General features: G+C 40.3%; 1 protein-coding gene across 5 annotated transcripts in view; it reads right to left on the bottom strand.

Annotated features, from left to right (window-relative positions):
- The window catches only part of LOC138837132 (LHFPL tetraspan subfamily member 2 protein), a 146,804-nt gene that overhangs the window by 108,255 nt on the left and 22,796 nt on the right, over positions 1-15,753 (bottom strand). Inside the window, exon 1 of one of the 5 annotated variants that reach the window (XM_070035920.1) lies at positions 7,238-7,278. The exons of the other annotated variants lie outside the window; for them this stretch is intronic. The gene's annotated coding sequence lies outside the window, so the exon portion shown is untranslated. Of the gene's footprint in view, positions 1-7,237; positions 7,279-15,753 lie in introns of those variants that run through there. 5 annotated transcript variants of the gene reach the window in all.

Consider the following 15,753-nt stretch of genomic DNA (forward strand, 5'->3'; position numbering starts at 1 on the left):
TTTTCAACTGCTAGTGATAAAAAGCCAAGTGACATTTGAAAATCAAATATCTAGAAAGTTGTACAGGCTCAGGTAAACATAGCCCACTATGGTTTATTTCAAGATAGTGGCGATTTCAAGAAAGAAGTTCTAAAGCTCTGCACAGAGAAATTTACATGAATTGTTAAACTTATGTAATATAATTTTATGTGTATTACTTTTTCCAATGGCAACTAGTTGTTAGAACTGAAATATTTACTAGGTTGTTTATATAAACTGCTTATTGAGCAAGATAGGAGCTTCTTGTGAAAAAAGTATCTATTTTGATGCTTAGAGCACCTAAACCAGAGGATTTGGAAGCTTTTTGGTCAAAGGGACTTAATAAAATTTGTTTTGCAGCATGACATCTGAATTCACTGTCAAGACAAATCGACACTGCTTCTGGCAGAAAGCACAACTTACAGGTAAAAAGGAAAGGGGAAGGAATAAGAAAGAAGAAAGAAGGGAAAAGGAAAGGATAAGAGAGGAAGAAGGAAAAGAAAAGGAAAAAGGAAAGAGCAGTAGAGAAGCTCTAGGATAGTGCTCTTCAAAATACTCTTAAATGAGAGCCATGGATTCTTGTATATGTCTATACACTGATTAGTTCCTCACTTTATGAACTATTTTTCCATGTTATATTCCAAATATCGCTCGAGTTAAAATGCATAGATGTGTAATCCTGTTTCCATAATCAACTTTATTACATTTGTGGTGTGGAGCCTTCAAACATGAGAACCTGTTTATTCCACAAAACTGGCATATTACTCATCCTTTGATATCCACAGGGATTGGCTACAGTACACAAGATGGACACTAAAACTCACAACAAATGGAGTTCCTTACATAAAATGACATAGTACTTGCCTGTAACCTGCACACACCTGGCCATACACTTTAAGTTATCTCTACATTACTTAAAATATCTAATGAAAATTTACATTTGAAACTAGTGGTTATATTATATTGTTTAGGGAATGACAAGAAAAGTCTATAGTTGTTCAGTACATATGCAATTTTTTTCAGTTCTGGGGCTTGAAATCAGGGCGTGGGTGCTGGCCTTGAGCTTTAGTAAAGTTCAAAGAGCACTCATCCACTTTGAGCCATAACTTTCACTTCTCATTTTTTTAAGGGGGTTAATTGGAGATAAGAGTCTCACAGACTGGCTGGCTTCAAACCATGACCCTCAGATCTCAGCCTCCTCCTTAGTAGGTAGGATTAGGCATGAGCCACCTGTGCCCAACTCTTATGCAATTACAAAAAAAAAATTATCTATAGTCTATTGAATCCTTGGATATAGAACTCACAGGTAAGAACTGACTGCTCCATAATTTCAGTAGTAGACTTGCTAGATAATCCAGTCCAGTCAACCCTAGTTTTCAAACATCTGAGTAGCTAGGATTACAGGAATGAACCATTAAATGCTCACTTCCTAATCAGTTTTTTTAATCTTTCAAGGTGAGATTTTTGCTTCAGTCTTTCAACCCCCAAAATTACAAACATAGGCTTGACAGAGAAAGTAGGTATCAGTCCTTACAAAAACTCTGTGACATGTCATGGTTTCAATACATGGCCACAGCAGAGTTTCAGAGTAAAGGTGAATCATGAGCAGGAAGTGTGGGGTTGGTAACAAATGAAAGGAGTATAATGACAGGAATGCAATCAGGTCAAAAATAATTTCTTGCCTGGTATATGTGGCTCATACCTCTAATCCTAGCTACTCAGGAGGAGAGATCTGTGAACTAAAGTTCACAGCCAGCCTAGGCAGGAAAATCTGTGAGACTCTTATCTCCAAGTAACTACCAAAAAATAAAAAAATAAAAACAAAAATGGAGCTGTGTTCAATTGGTAAGGCACTAGTCTTGAGCAGAAAAGTTCAGAGACAGTACCCAAGCCTAGAGTTCAAGGCCAGCACAAAAAATAAAAACAAAGGGCTGGGAAGGTGGCTCAGTGGTAGAGTGCTTGCCTTGCATGCCTGAGGCCCTGGGTTCGATTCCTCAGTACCACATAAGCAAAAAGAAAAAAGCCGGAAGTGGCACTGTGGCTCAAGTGGTAGAGTGCTAGCCTTGAGTTGAAGAGCTGAGGGACAGCGCCCAGGCCCAGAGTTCAGGCCCCACGACCGGACCCAAAAAAATAAATAAATAAAAACAAAGGCCTGGGAAGGTGGCTCAGTGGTAGAATGCTTGGCTTGCATGCATAAGGCCCTGGGTTCGATCCCTCAGCACCACATAAGCAGAAAAGGCCAGAAGTGCCACCTGTGGCTCAAGTGGTAGAGTGCTAGCCTTGAGCTGAAAAGCTGAGGGACAGCGTCCAGGCCCAGAGTTCAGGCCCCAGGACCGACAAAAATAAAAATATATATATATAAATAAAAAATACAAACAAAAATAAGAAAATAATTTCTCTACTTTCTGCATTTCAAACCTCAAGTCTTTTAGAAAGATGACTAGTGAATGCAAGCAGACATATGCTCACCCCTCAGAGAAACATTGCTAACAAAATCCTATGAAGGAAGTTAGTAACAAAAGTACACGTCCTGGCTGAGAAAATACTTTCCACAATGGAACATAAATAGCAGATGACCAGGCCAATGTTTTATTTTGGCTTGTGTGTGAACTCAAATTAACCACTAACAAAAAACAAAACAAAACAAAAATAACAAAAGGTTAACAGGCTCAAAAAATACTAGAAAGTAAAAGAAAATCACATTTAAATCTGCCCCTTACTTGACCAGCACATTTTACCTCTATACCCTGACCCCATGCCAGAGTGACCCTGCAGTGGGAAATGTACTGGAGCCTGAAAGATCAAGTAACTACAGAGAGGGAAGCCCCAGAGGAAAATCTGTGACAATACAATTAAGTGGAACAATTCCTACCATTTGGTGTGGTGATGAAAGGAAAAATGAGGTGTCAAGGAGGATGACAAATACCTGGGCCTCTGGCTTCTCTGTGAGGGTAAGGTAACAGAACAAACATCTGATTTGCCTTAAGATTTACCCACCTGAGAGGATTCAACCCTCATCACAAGGCCACAGTTATGTAGGTGGGTCCCAGGAGCAACAGCACCCATAGTCATGGATTGTTCACAAAATTGCTGCCCCAGGGCAAGGCCTCACAAACAACATGAATTAGTTTGTATACAGTTAATACTAAAAGGGAAGGGCCCCTGTGAGGTAGGTAGACTCCCTGAAAAGAAGATGTATATTATATAAGACTAAACTAATAAGGACTTAACATTAGGTAAGAATATCTATCATGCCTAAACAGCAAACATACCACCAATGAACTCCATAGCACAGAAGGGGAAAAGACCTTCTACCTCCTTATAAGTAAGTACTCCTTGTGGCTGGGCTGTCCAAAGGGTACAGTCCATGTCTCAGCTGATCATCACCAGGCCATTTGCTGAATTGTCAAAGAAAGAGAAATCAGACAACTTAGGGGGATGCTTGCTCCAGCCTTTCAGCTTTCTCATGAGAAAGTCATGGCTCTTTGGAACAATACACCCCCAAGAAGGGATCCCAATAGAAGGAGAAAGCAACTGGTTTCTAGATGTTTGTTTGCAGCAGCATTATTTATGCCAGCCTCAAACTGGAAAAAGTTCTGATGCCCTAATATGGGGTTAGCTCAGCACACTGTGGCCCATACAATGATGAAATACTACATGAGGTATTCAAAATAGGCAGACTGTGGTTAATGCAGAGATGTAGAATATAAAATTACAATGATTCTGAATATCTCAGATGCAGTGGCATGTACCCACCATTTAAAACCAGGGAACAATCCCACAGAGATACAGGATCAAAACCAGTAAGAGAAACAGAAGTGAGAATTCAGTTTCTGCCACAGTCCACAGTTACAGCTGTAAAGTTTGTTATGGTTGTAAATCTCCTGGAGAAACACTAACTAAACGAAAACTCAAAGGAGTTGTGATCAAAGAAATGTATACTCATGATAATATCACCTGCATACTCCAAAAACTAAAATTAGCTTCTCAGTTTCTGTTAGCAAGATATCTCTTAGCTTCACGAAGGCTGGCTTTAAAATAAAATCACCTGTATCCCCAGGAGGAGAAACAAGGCTCACAGGTATATATCAAAGTGGCTTAGGATACATTTCTTTAGTTCTTTTTTTGTTTATTCTATTCCCCACATATATGGACTCATGAAATCCCTTCTATTTAAACCATAGCACTAAGCCACTAGGATTAAGGATGAGGTGAATTTTCTAACAGAATATACTTAGCTTTATGTCTGAGCAATGTGTTTATATCTTGCAGTTTGGTAATTTGCTGAATTAACCTGTGTGAAATAATATGACTGAAAATGTATCTTTTAAATTTGTCTTACCAGAATATGTAAGAAGAGATTTCCATTAGTTTTAATCATTAAAGGCTGTCCAGCCCCAGTGCAGATGGGGGGGAGCTTCTAAAGCTACTTGCAGAACCTGACTTGGAATGTAAGTTATATTTCTAACATTATTAGTAAGAGATGCTCAAAGAAACAATGTTGGGGTGAGGAGAGGGAAAGAGGAGAAAAATGAGGGAGGGGGTAACAAGTTTGACAAGATGTGTACTCACTACCTTACTTATGTAACTGTAATCCCTCTGTACATCATCTTGACAATAAAATTTAAAATATATATAAAAAAGAAACAATGTTATAAGTAATTGCTATACTCTCTTTGAGTGCCTAAAAGCAAACATTCTATAGGACCTCCAGGCATTTGAAACAATTTTGAAAGATAGTAGGGATTAAGATCTGAAGCCTTAAAGCTGATTTACTAGATGTTAGAAAGAGAGACTGTGTAACAGGGCAGCAGTCACCCTGGGGTCTGTCTCACAGGTCACAGGTTATCAGCTATTCAGGTCATTATCCCATGACAATGTGCCACCTTAACTGGGTTGAATGTTGGCAGGTTACCTTATGACACACCTGGCCTCTAAAATCAGGAAAAACATAGAAAATTCAGTGCCTTTATATTGCAGCTTTAATGTATCTATTTTAGAATTAAGTCATTCTTCCTGATTCACTTTTTCTTTGATCCGTCATATAAATGAAAGCCCAATAATTTGCAGGTTAAATCTTTGGATTATCTCTACATCTCAAAACTCCTCAAAAGTTAATGTAACCCCCAAATAAGCCATCTCTCTGTCAGATTTTCAACAGATAAAAATGATCATCTTACAATGGGGTGCTTCCAAAGCTTTCAAATATGCTACTTAACCCTCACAATCCCATATAAAGTGAAATTTCTTCAATCAGACATACTCTATAACACATTTTATAAAATCAGCATCTCCAGTATAGAGTCTGATGAAATAAACAGATAAAGACAATTACTTAAATAAAATTAAACAGATGTCATCGGCAAAAATTCTGTCCTGAAATATACAACTCCAGTCAATTCAACTGATACTCGCCAAGTGCCCACCATGCCCCAGGCAAGGAATGCACTCCCAAGTCTGGTTTCTTGAGGAAAACAAAACTTGACAAGAATCCAAAAGTTCATAACCCCAAGTCTGTCTGTCCCTAAACATTTGTTAACTAGTCCACAAAGTAAAAAAATCTGAAGCCCCTACACTGAAATAGTTTATTGTACCTTTACTTTCTCTCTCAGTAAGTGTGTGGTTCCACATGAGCATCTCTAGAAGCAGCATTAACTTATTTATGCCACCAGGGGACTCGGCAGTGAATTATTACAAAGGGTTATTTCATGTACAAGACAGAAATTTATTAAATGACAATGATCCAGTAATTACTAAATGACTCCCCAGTGGCTCAAAAAGTCAGTAATTAAATACCATTTAACTGTACTAGGATGGTGAGTTATTAAACAGAACTAATGGAACAGCTCATTATATGGTAACTTAGTGTCCTGAAAGGGACATTTTCATACAACTCACCATGAGCAAACACAGACACTGTTTGCTGGTAAGTGAGGGTGGGGCATGAATTATCACACTGCAGCCAACTCTAGCCAGTAACCCTGGCATTTGGCTGGACAGCTAAGCAAGAACTCTACTCAACATCCTCCCTTAGAATTCCCAGCATTCTGATTCCCATGTAGCCAAGTACAGGGTGTAACAAGACAACAGCCCCACTGCAGGCCATCAACATCCTCACTCATTTACCAATCACACCCAAAGTTCTCCCATAGGTTTACAGTTTGCAATTCTGACACATAAAAGACAGTCTAAAGTAAGTTGTGACCTAATTAGAAATGAATCTGACAATCACCCCCAAAATGTCTTAATTCCCCCTACTTAGTTGGTTCTCATCTTGCACTCCCATTCTGCCCTAGACTGACCTACTCACTAGACAAAGTGTCCCTTCCCACCAATTATGACTCCAGTCTAGTCAATCACATTTCAACAAGAAAATATCTCAGGCTTTGCCCATTGGGATAAGACTTGAAAAGAAATGCTCCTAAGCGACTTTAAAGTCATCTCTTAAAATTCTAAATTGTTTACAATGAAAATTAAGTTGGTGTTAAGCTTTTTATCCCCTAAGCTACCAGTCAGTACCTACATCCTCTTTGTTACTGCAGTGGTCTTAACAGGCAAACTCTATCTGTGGTCAGTCTGTGAAAAGTCCAGGCAAAGACAAACACATAATAAATGTTAAATATGAAATTACTGGGAGCAGTAAAAGAATACACACTAAAAAAGCTTTTAAAGAAGATACATGATATCCCTATCAATGGATGAACTCAAGAAAGTGTAAAAGAAAGATAAGCAATGAACCAATGAACAGATGAAAAAATGTCAGGTGACACCAGGGGAGAAACAAATGAGATCAAGGAGATAAAGTTCAAAGAGGTGGCACAACAGGTCAAGAATCATAGAGTTGGTTAGACTCTCAGACAAAAACACTGGAAAAGGATTCTAGAAGAAACCAGCGATGGTAATGAAGGCAGCACTTCCTTAGCAGAAATGCTACAATTCACATAATTTCAAGTAAGAACGCATATTTTTTCAAATCTCTGTCAATTACAAAATAGTATTTGCAACTTTTACTCCCCAAAGCTCTTTATAGCCAGGGTTTTAGGAGTAACATAAAAATATAGAAAACAATACATTGTCCAAAAGAGAAACTAGTAAAATTAATCAATAAACTTCTCCCTGTTATATAAACTCTATTTGGAAAAAAAGTCCTATCTGAATAGTTTGGGTTAACCATTTAAAATGCATTAGGAAACAGCACCATTGGGTGCTAGTGACTTACACCTGTAATCCTAGCTGCTCTGGAGGCTGAGATTTGAGATTCCTGATTAGAAGCTGGCCCAGGCAGGAAAGTCCATGAGACTCTTATCTCCAGTAAACCAAAAAAATCCAGAAGGAGCTGTGGCTAAAATGGTAGAGCATTATCCTTGAGCAAAAAAAAAAAAAAAAAGCTCAGAGACAGCATCCTGAGTTCAAGCCCCAGTACCCACTCCCACACACACATACCAAGGAAGAAGGAAGGAAGGAAGGAAGGAAGGAAGGAAGGAAGAAAGGAAGGAAGGAAGGAAGGAAGGAAGGAAGGAAGGAAGGAAAGAAGGAAAGAAGGGAGGGAGGGAGGGAGGGAGGGAGGGAGGGAGGGAGGGAACAGAAAGAAAGGCAGCAAGCCAGGCATGGTAATGTCAGTGCTTAATCCCAATGCACAGAAGGCTAAGTCAAGAAGATTCTAAGCTCAAATCCAGACGGACTTGATTATAATAGACTGTACCTCAAAAATTAAAAATAAACATAAAAATAACGTTCAACATAAAAATGAGAGCCAGTAAGAAGCTTTACTTCATTATAGATTTTTTTAATAGCAAAGTAGTATATCAACCTAAATGAATATTCAAACAGTACTTTTAACCCACTTGCTCTCTGGGATAATTGGATCTCTATGAAATAACTGTGAAGAAAACAATACTTTATCTCAAATCTAAGTTCTGTGAGAATGTGCATGTGCATAAAGATTATCAAAATACAAGATGTACAACAATTATCTCTAGAAAGTGAAATTATCTCCACAGGAATATGGCTTGCATTCACTTGTACTTTATGAAATGTTCTAACTTTCTACAATAAGCACATTATAAAAAGATAACAGAAACCAGAAAATTAAGCTCCTTTCATCTTGAAGAAAAACATCATCAATGTAGCTTTTTTTAAATTAAAGAAAATTTTAATTGTAAAGGTGACATACAGAGGGGTAACTGTTACATAAAGTAGGGAGTACATTTCTTTTAAAGCAGCATTACCCCTCCCTCATTTTCTCCCCCTCCCCCACTCCCCTTCCCCCAGATGTAAAGTTTATTTGTGTTTAGTGGGTCTCAAAGTTGCATTGGTTTCCCCTGGGGATATAACAGCCATCCTTTATTTATAAGATGAAAACTTCACTGCCATACATTACAGGCTCTCAAGCAGAAGCAACCTGATCCTCAAGCTTGGGAAGCACCTCTGACCTGGAAAGCAGCGTGCCTGGAGACACCCACCTCCAGTCAGACTCCACCTAAGTATTAGAACCACTGTCAACTTGTGCCTGCTTTCTGCCTGACCACAGGAAGAGTTCCTAAGTGGACTCTGAGGGAACTCCACTAGGAGCAGGTCTTGAAGTAGGACCCTCTGAACTTAGCACATGGCCCTGAGCAGAGAATGGGTGATGAATGAAATGTCAGAAAAGAGGAGTAGAAGACAGAAAAGGGTGGTAGGTGGTAGTACCTTATTTAGGCCTTTTCCACTTTACTGCACATGTAGCCACAAGCCACTAGGAAGGACTCAATCTGGAGATCAGCAAACATGCCCACATGGAATCCTCCACTCTGGAGCAAAAGGTCCATTGTGGGCCCAAAACTGTCCTTTGTACTAAAGCAAAATGGTAGGGTGAAGAAAGGGCAGGGAAAGGGGGAAGAAGAATATTCTTTACATATTTCAAAAACCAGGGGCAACAGCAAACAAGATACTAAGCAAAAAAAAAAAAAGGGGGGCTGGGAAGGTGGCTCAGTGGTAGAGCGCTTGCCTTGCATGCATAAGGCCCTGGGTTCGATTCCTCAACACCACATAAGCAGGAAAAAAAGCCGGAAGTGGCACTGTGGCTCAAGTGGTAGAGCGCTAGCCTTGAGCTGAAGAGCTGAGGGACAGCATCCAGGCCCAGAGTTCAGGCCCCACAACCGGACCCAAAAAAAAAAAAAAAAAAAAAAAAGGCTATTTATCTAAATGCAAACACAATCCAAGGCATAGTTAACAGTGCCTCTGGGGCAGACAGGTCTCAACGTCCAGTCTCTTGAACAATTCCAACAGCAAAGAAAAGAGCTGCCCTGGCTGTTGCTCTTCTTAATTCCCTCTCCCTTATTCCCAAGCTCCTCCTCCTTCTCCTGTGCATGCCTGAATAATTCTTAATCCTTGTTGAAAATGTGGGTTTTGGTTAAATACAGAGATGCACTGACATTCTGAAACAGGTTGTTGTTCTTGTTGTTGTTTTTAGTCCATCATGGGGCTTGAACTCAGGGGCTGGGTGTTGTCCCTGAGCTTTTTCACTCAAGGCTACCACTCTACCACTTTTGAGCTACAGTGCCACTTCTGGTTTTCTGGTGGTTAACTGAAGATGGTAAGAGCCTCATAGACTTTCCTGCCTGGGCTGGCTTCAAACCTTGATCCTCAGATTTCAGCCTCTTGAATAGCTAGGACTGTACATGTGAGCCACCAGCATCTAGCTCTGTCACATGTTATGTGGCAAAGAGAAGCCGTGATTACACCACAAGCAGAGCAAGGCAGATTGCAGACAGGAGCACAAGGTAGTCTGGCACTGGCAGCTCATTCTTGTGATCTTAGCTACTCAGGAGGCTGAGATTTGAGAATTGAGGTAGAAGCCAGCCAGGGCAGCAAAGTCCATGAGATTCGTCTCCAATTAACTAGCAAAATGCCGAAATGGCAATATGGCTCAAATGGTAGAGCTCCAATCTTGAGGGAAAAAAAAAAATCAAGCAGGAGCCCAAGGCTCTGAGTTTAGATTCTAGTACTGGCAGAAACAGAGGTGGTGATGGTAGTGGTGGTAGAAGAGAAGGAAGAGGAGGAAGAGGAGGAAGAGGAGAAAGAAGATAAAGAGGTGGAGGAAGAGGAGTCTGAAGAGTTGTTGCTGCTGCTTTTGCTACTGCTAGAGGCAGAATGGGAACAGTTTCTACTTAGGACCCCATGACTTTGTTATTGTGAAGTTCATTAATTGCTATGAGCAAACAAACAATTGGAAGAGGTATAAGTTCTTCCAAGACAATAGTCTAAAACCAAACAAATCATATTAACAGTTATCTCAGACTCCTGAGTAGCTAGGATTACAGGTATGGTGAGCAGCACCTGGCTATAATGTATTTTAATGTAGTACAGACTGTAACATACTGAAGTTTTTAATACACAATCCCATTTTCACATATTGTACAGGCAAGCTGTCAGAGGCACAAATGTGAGGGATAAGCTCCACTCATGAAAAGCTATGTTAAGGTGTCCTTTCAAGGAAGTAAATTTCTTTCTGAAACAAAACAACTTTTTTAAATCATTAGGTGTTTTTTTCCTCCAAAAGTCAACTCAAGAAAGGATAGAAAAAATATTTTGTAATAAAGGACTATGACATTTCATTTCCATTTAGGGCTGCTCATTGACAATGGAGAACAAAACTGTGAAAATATTTATTTGCAGATTGAGATTTCTTTGAACTAATCGAATAATTTTTGGGAAAAAAGGTTCACATCCAGGCACCATTAGTTCAAACCTCAGGAAGCTGAGATGCTCATAGTGGTTCAAAGCCAATCCAGGAGGAAAGTCCCTGAAACTCATCTCCAGTTAGCCACCAGAAACCCAGAAGTGGAGTGTGGCACAAAATAGTAGAATACTAGCCTTGAGTGGAAAAGCTAAGGGACAGCACCCAGGCCAACAACAACAAAAAAAGATTTTTTAAAAGTCATGAGGCCGGGGGGGGGGGGGGAGCATGGCGTGGCTGTGGGGGGAGGAGGGATGCTGGTGGTTCACACCTATAATCCTAGCTAATTAGAAGGTTGAGATCTGAGGATCCAGGTTCAAAGCCAGCTCTGGCAGGAAAGTCCATGAGACTCTTATCTCCAATTAACCACCAGAAAACCAGAAGTGAAGCTGTGACTCAAAGTGGTAGACCACTAGACCACTAGCCTAGAACAAAGGAGCACAGGGACAGCATCTAAGCTCTAAGTTCAAGCCCAACAGCCAACAATAAGTAAATAAACTTAATTTAAAAATCACCCCAGCTTCTAGAATTAAAAACAGGAAAATAGCCACTAAAACAAGGCACCAACAGCAGAGTGTGATCTGCCTCTTTCAGAACTGGGATGCCATTGTACAATCAATCCTCCAAATCTCTAAAAGTATGGCTGCTATTTATCCAGAACCTTCCTCTAAGCAGTTAAAGTTCTTTACAAGTATCATCCTCATAATAACTCCATAAAGGGAGGAGATTTTTCTATAAAAGTTCATTGAGCATGAAAATTCAGCCTCATTCCTCAAAAGCTTGAGCCAAAAGCAATTATTAAAATTAATTTTTAACAGCAACAAAAATAATTTGTCTGAAAAAGTAAACTAATAAGCAGTCAACTACCTTCTTGTAGCACATTTTTTTTCTACACAAAGGCTGACTCTCCTTGCCTCAATACCCAGAGTTACTCCTGAGAAGCTGGCTCCTATAGAGAGTGATGACTCAAGAAGCCTAGTGACAGTCGCTGTCTTGGAAATCTATTGGACTTCACTTCATAGCATTATTTGGTCCTACATTTAAAGAACACTTAAAGCTGTCACCAAATGAGCTGAGGGGATAATGATCTCTTAATAATACAAATCTGAAAGCCGGGCGCTGGTGGCTCACGCCTGTAATCCTAGCTACTCGGGAGGCTGAGATCTGAGGATCGCAGTTCAAAGCCAGCCCGGGCAGGAAAGACTGTGAGACTCCTATCTCCAATAAACCACCAGAAAACCGGAAGTGGCGCTGTAGCTCAAGTGGTAGAGCGCTCGCCTTGAGCTGAAGAGCTGAGGGACAGCGCTCAGGCCCAGAATTCAAGCCCCACGACTGACAAAAATAATAATAATAATAATACATATCTGAGCAAGGGTCATCACTAACAAGGTACAGGGATGATAGAATCGGAACAGGGAGACTCATTGGCCTCTATCTGCAGCAAGATCCACTGTGTGCACACCTGACAGACTAAACATGAAAGGATAGATGGCTCATTGGATAAACAGCTGTGCATACTGTATAAGATTATGCATTTGCTGGTGCAAAGAATTCCAATTCTTTTTTTTTCTTTTTTGTAGGTCATGGGGCTTGAACTCTGGGCCTGGGTGCTATCCCTGCGCTCTTCAGCTCAAGGTGAGCACTCTACCTCTTGAGCCACAGCGCCACTTCCAGTTTCCTAGTGGTTTTATTAGAAATCAGAGTCTCACGGTCTTTTCTACCTGGGCTACCTTTGAACCATGATCCTCAGATCTCAGCCTCCTGAGTAGTTAGGATTACAGGCGTGAGCCACCAGGGCCCAGCTCCAATTCTTATCTATAAATTCTTTCCAAGGTACCTCCAGGTGTAGAAGTCATGCTTCCTTTGCCAGCCTTCTACCTCTGTGGTGGTTTTACTTCTCTCAAGCCACAGGTAATTTTACTGGATGAGAAATTAATATAGCTGATAAGATAAAGTCATAGAGCACAAATTCATTTTTTCAGATTCCTATATCTAGGATTATTCCTGTGTACCCTAGAAATAACTGAAAGAGAATAAACCTTCCCAGCTTTTACATAGCATCGCATGGTAAGCCATGAAGAGGAGTAGGAAGAAAAGTTGTTGTTACCCAGCTAAGAATGGTTCCTCAAATATATATTCCAAGCTAATAGGGAGGCAAAGATCAAAGGATCCCTGCTTAAGGCCAGCCTAGACAAATGGTAATTTATAAAACTCCATCAAAACTAATGGCTGGATACAGTGGTACACACCCTTTATTCTATCAGCCAGGGACGTGCAATGGCTGGGCACACTGGCATGGGCATATCATCCCCAATAAAATTGAGAATACAGGAGGAAGACTACATCCTAGGTCAGTCCAGGCATAAAATAAGATTCTACCATAAATATAACCAACAAAAAAGGGGGCTGGAGGCATAGCACAAGTGGTGGAACCTAGCATGTATGAGGCCTTGAATTCAATCTCCAGTGTAGTAAGAAGCCATAAAAAAAAAAAAAAAAAAAAAAAAAAGCTAAAACACAAGCAGGGCACTGGTGGGCCATGACTGTAATCCAGAGACTGAGATCTGAAGATCGTAATTCAAAGCCAGTCAGAGCAGAAAAGACTCCATAAGACACTTATCTCCAATTAACCACACAAAAAAATAGAAGTGGCACTGTGGCTCAAAGTGGTAGAGCACTAGCCTACTAGCAAAAGAGCTCAGGAGAAGCGCCCAAGTTCTGAGTTCAAGCCCCACAACCAACAACAAAAAAAAAAAACCTAAAACCTGCCAGCTGCAGTTCTGTTTTGATCCTCATAAAAACTTATGAGGTAAGATTAGCCCGTTTACAGAGGGGTGGGGGGACTGAAGCAAAAAAACATTAAATAACTTCCCAAAGATGAACCCACTAGTAAAGGTTAGAACTGTGTTCAAACCAGTAGTCTGGCAACAATCCTGGGCTTTTAACCATTTGGCTGTATTGGCTAGCTTATTTTAGTTCAGCTAGTCACAGTTTGCAAATAAAATTCAAAACTTCCTCCACCACAGGTTGCCCAAGGGTCTTTCCTTCAGAACAGAGGCAATACTACCATTTCGGGAGTGTGCAGGTGATTAGGATCCTGGTCCCTTTCTCCAAATGCCTCTGGGAAGACCACTCTTCTCTCCATATCCAAAGGCCTTTGGAGTATGGGGTCTAGGGTAAGATGAAGAAGAGAAAGTGTGTGGGGAGAGCCTTGTCCCCAATGAGAACCGTTATAGCAAACAGAAAAGGAAATAAAGGTTAATTTTGAACAAGAATGTACGCAAAGAAATATGGAGAAGGAAAGGCCAAGGGAAGACTTACACTTCTTTTCATCCATCAAATATTGCAGTGTGAAACTGGTAACAACTCCATTAACACAACTCAGCGTTCTGAAAAGTCATGGGGCTAACCATCTAACAGAAAACTATTTTCTAAAAACAAATCCATATATGGTAGGAATTCTTTTATCTGTTCTTTCATAAACTCTAAATCCAAGATTTCAAATTAACTTATTACCTGCCGGACAACCTACTATTTATAAGACTCCTTTCTTCTTGATGGGTGCTGGTATCAATGTCCGTTTGGCCTAATTGAAAAGAACCCAGCTTTCTCCTAAACCCAAAATGGCTTTGCAAAGTTGGGGGATAGCTGGTAGACAAGTTTTAACTGGGACTATGTCATGGAGCATCTACACATAGCCTCTTCAGCCAAAGCCACAGGTAATAAGACTTTTCCAACAGAAGCTCCCAGCTTCAAGAATTGTCAGTGTTCCAATGGGTAAAGCAGAAACTGCCTGGCCCTGGGACCCAGTCTCAAAAGTCACATGGTACACTCCATCCATACCACAGCAGAGAACTTTGACTCTGCTAAGTGCTATTTGGATATGGAGAACATCACTACAGGCTATACAAAATTATCAATATAGACAGATGGTCCTTATATAGCCCACAGGCCAGAAATTCTCTACCCCTGTGAGCACTAGCAAGCCCAACCAGATTCACAGAGCACAGAGTTTTATTTTAAAATCCAGACCTTATCCAAACACTAAAGATAATTGGCCTGGTATTATCATTCTCACCCTAGAAATGCTATTCCTTTCCTTATAAACTTTCCCATCACTTTCAGAAAACCTGCCGACTCTGTGTGCTTGCTTGTCAGATTTCTGGTGCATCCTTCTACAGAAGTAAATTTTGCCTTCCTGAGACAAAACCAAAAAGAAAAGATAATTTGTGCAAGACTTACATTAAATATATACAATCAGAATGGCCTCTGAGCTTCCAGAGGACTCAGAATGACTGCTTTGCTTGTTTTTTTCATACAATTGTAGAAAACAGCAGGGATGATGGTAGTAAACAGATTTGGGGTTTAGAAAGGAGCCATGAACATCACATCATGTCCAAGAAATTCTGAAATGATAAAGCTAAAATTTATATCAAGAGACAGCTCATTTCTCTTTGTCTGGCTTTGGCCTTGAGACATTTCTAGGAGGGATCTCATCAAGCTTGTTCTCCTTGAGGTTAAATCTCTAATACTTTAAGACACATGGCTCAGAGCTGTCCTTTTTATATGTCTACAATGACATCATCAAACTAAAGGGAAAGAGATTGAAAAGTCGCTCAAACTGCTTCATGCCAGGGCAATGGTTGTCCACCTGGACAGCTGTGCCCTTTTCTCATGTATGGCAATGTCTGCAGACAATTCTCATTGTCTGGACTACGGGAACAAGGTTCTACTGGCTTCTAGTTATAGAGTCAAGTATGTTGTTAAACATCCTATAATGCACAGGATAGCACCCACAACAAAGAATTATCCACTGCAAAATGTCAATAGGGGCAAGGTTGAGAAATCCTACTCTAAGGCACACACTGTAATTGAGCAAACTGCAAACCATTCCACTTTCTTTTCACTGTGTGCCTCTAGCTTTGAACTATACAAAGCCTTAATTGTTATGGGTGCATTGTAGGTATGTTGTGACTCCATGGATATGTCTCATTTTAAGGAGTTACACCAAAAGGCTG

The sequence above is a fragment of the Dipodomys merriami genome, unplaced genomic scaffold (assembly GCF_024711535.1).
Source record: "Dipodomys merriami isolate MVZ:Mamm:240054 unplaced genomic scaffold, mDipMer1.0.p SCAF_263, whole genome shotgun sequence".
NCBI classification, from domain to species: domain Eukaryota; kingdom Metazoa; phylum Chordata; class Mammalia; order Rodentia; family Heteromyidae; genus Dipodomys; species Dipodomys merriami.